This window comes from Hesperophylax consimilis, chromosome 30 (assembly GCF_061612785.1).
Source record: "Hesperophylax consimilis isolate HC1 chromosome 30, BYU_Hcon_1.0, whole genome shotgun sequence".
Lineage (NCBI taxonomy): Eukaryota > Metazoa > Arthropoda > Insecta > Trichoptera > Limnephilidae > Hesperophylax > Hesperophylax consimilis.
The window spans coordinates 11,384,008-11,387,142 of NC_142865.1; the positions used below are offsets into that span (position 1 = coordinate 11,384,008).

General features: G+C 31.3%; 1 non-coding gene across 1 annotated transcript; it reads left to right on the forward strand.

The window, feature by feature from the left end:
- The first annotated feature begins 2,097 nt into the window (after window positions 1-2,097).
- On the forward strand, window positions 2,098-2,170 carry TRNAA-GGC (transfer RNA alanine (anticodon GGC)). Its single transcript has one exon. It is a non-coding gene; the product is annotated as a tRNA-Ala (tRNA).
- The last annotated feature ends 965 nt before the right edge of the window (window positions 2,171-3,135 follow it).

The window sequence follows — 3,135 nt, forward strand, 5'->3', positions numbered from 1 at the left end:
AAATAAAAGTGAGATTAATAATTCGAAATAAAATAATAATTCTATCTTTAAATTTGAGAATAATACTTGAAACGTATCCCATCGCAATTGATAGTTTAATGGGTGCTTATAACTGATAAATGGTTTGACTCTCTGGCCAATTTGTTAGATTTTGGGAACAGATCATATAGGTATCATAGAAATCGTTGTGCCTCTCTTACTGTCATGGTCAGAAACATGATCTTATTGGTGTTAGAAAGAGAAAACACCACACTTTATATTTAAATTTAGAAATTATTCATAGAAGTATTAAAATGTACACTTCTATGAAGCCAAAGTTCCAAAGCCAAAATTCGAGAAAAAATAATAAAAATCATGAATTTTTATATGATAAAATGAGTTTTTTAGTTCGGTGTTTAGACGGAAAAATGAAAGTACTTAAGCTATTTTTAAAGCTTTTTAATGTTTATTTCTAAAAATAAAATTTGAAAGCGTATTTCGTCACCTTTCAAAAACAGTTTTTGGTTTTTGGATGAGGTCAGAATCATTAGATTTATTTGGATTTTATTGCAAAGCGGAAATGCCCAGATCTTCCGACAGAATATGCCAGAGGCCTGTGGGGTTAAGGCGTTATGTTTATGCTTGCGAGAAGTCTATTTTTCAAACTTATTCAAACCAAAAATGTAGTTAAACGAAACTAACAGAATCACATGCGAGAGTTACTAGAACACATAGAGAAATGTCCTAAAACATCAATAATGAACAAGATAAACTTCAGTATAGCAACTGAGTGTGTAAGTAAGATAATAGATAACTCAACCCGTTGTTGTACTTGGCTTGACGCTCGAGTCTAGCACACGGTGTACTACTGAATTTGACATAATATGAATACCGAAATATTCACTAAATTGTCCAAAGAAGCAAAGCTATCAGTCCACAATGGAGTGCTGGTACCTACCCTGATGTATAGAAGTGAGGCATGGAACTGGCAGACAAAGGATGAAAATAGATTGAATGCTATTGAAATGAGATCCCTGAGGCGTATGTGTTATAAAACCATGTATGATCGTGTGAGAAATGTGGAGATTCGCAAAGGCACAATCAAAGTGAATCAGATACTCGAGTAGGGCCATGTAAAGAGAAGAGTATGTATGAGACGATGTATGAATGTGAATGAGGCGAGGAGTGTGTGCCAAGACCGAGTTGTTTGGCGGTCCGTCCTCTCTGCCTACCCTCGCGGAACTGCGTGTTGGTTAGTTAGTTATTAATACCAAACAATTATGGAGCATGATTTTGTGCTTTCAACTAGTAAAAATTAGGGGCGGACTATAGTAGTTGTCGGATAATATACTATACAGATAATATACACCGTAATGTACAAATTTGACTTATTTTTTATGATGACTTAATGGAACAGATAAAACCTTCGCTAATTTTTAATTCACAGAGTTCGCTTAGTTTAGATTGGTGAAATCATCTGAAAGAGTTTGATCATCTCTTGTAAAATTTTGTAATAATTGTGAATTAACCCATTATGCATATTCTGTTAGTGTAGAAAAATATATCTATGAATTTTTTTGACTGCAGCAATGTAAATTTGTAAATGGCAAAAGGTGTTATGGAAAGTTTGTTAATGGAGGTGTTCCTGGACAAATTTGTACCACAAAAGTTATTGAGACTTTGATGATGTTGAGAAAAATGTGTATTTAATGATATGCGTCCGTTTGAACTACCCAGGGCGATATGACATTTTTGTATGCACACTGTCGCCGAGCTACGATCAAACTGCACGCACTATCAAAGTGGCTATGCAATGAAAAACAATGTTTTTTGAAAGACACTGTTTTTTATGCATGGCACAAAGGATAACAAATTATCATAAGCAATAATTACTCGCCTAAAATATCCGTTTACAATAATAATATTTGACAAGTCAAACATTTCACCAACGAATGTAGATATATTATGTATCAACGCCATCTAGTGGTAATTCAGCACACTAACAAAGTCTTTCCTACAAAAATAAAGTTGGTTGTTTACAAGTGAAAAAATATAATAAGCAATAATTGTTGATTGAAAGACTTGTACACGTTGAATTATTTGGCGGGTTGGGAATAAGCCGACGTAGCTTAGTGGTTCAGAGCACCTGACTGGCAATCAGAAGGTGCGGGTTCAATTCCCGTCTTCGATATTTTCAATTTGTATGGATATTTCAGGTGAGTAATTATTTGTTATGCAATGAAAGTCATGCGTTTCATGCATAGATAAAAACAAAGACAAAGTGAAACGCATTGTGCAAGCGGTGCGATACTAATAGTGATTCATGGCGCATCTCCATTGTTACTATTATCTGTGGTGTCATTTTTGTGGGAGACGTCAGAATTATATTGATAATTATTTTAATAGTGAAATGTTGAACCAAGTGAATAAAAATCATTTATAAAATGTGGAGGGTTTTTTAAATTTTTTAATCTCTTGCAAATTACATAATACTAAAATATTCAAAAAGAAGCCAGATTTTGCAAAAATTGAGCAAATAAAATATTGATATTGCACAAAAATATCGATTTTTATTTATATTAAAGAAAAATTTTTTATCTCAGAAAAATCACATTGAAAAAGATTTAGTATTTAATTAAATTGTTTAAAAATCACAAGAGGAATATAAAAAATAATATAATATATGATTAAAATCCAAAATGTAGAAAAATAAATTTCATTTAGTGCAATTTAATAATTAATTAATATAATATTAATAATAATAATTTCATAGGCTTAAATAATACTTGAATGACTTGAATATTTGAAAGAAATTTTCTGTATTAAAAAAGAAAACAAAAAGCTATAATTTAGTGCGTACTTGAAGAATTTTCATTAAGCATAAATTGTTCTGAACCAGGAGTAGTTGGTACCCACTGTGAGCTTAGACCTCCACTCCTGACTATCGGACCTGCTATAATCTTTCTTTAAATTAATATAATGCATTAGAGATCTTTCTGTACAAATTAATTTCAATTCTTATGTTGATTCGCAGGAATTTTGATACACTATTTAGCAATCGACATACTTATAAATAAGTTTTGCAAATGATAGAATTTCAAGGATTAATTTTTATACAAAATAATGATGGTTTTATAATCTGAAATAATAAATCAT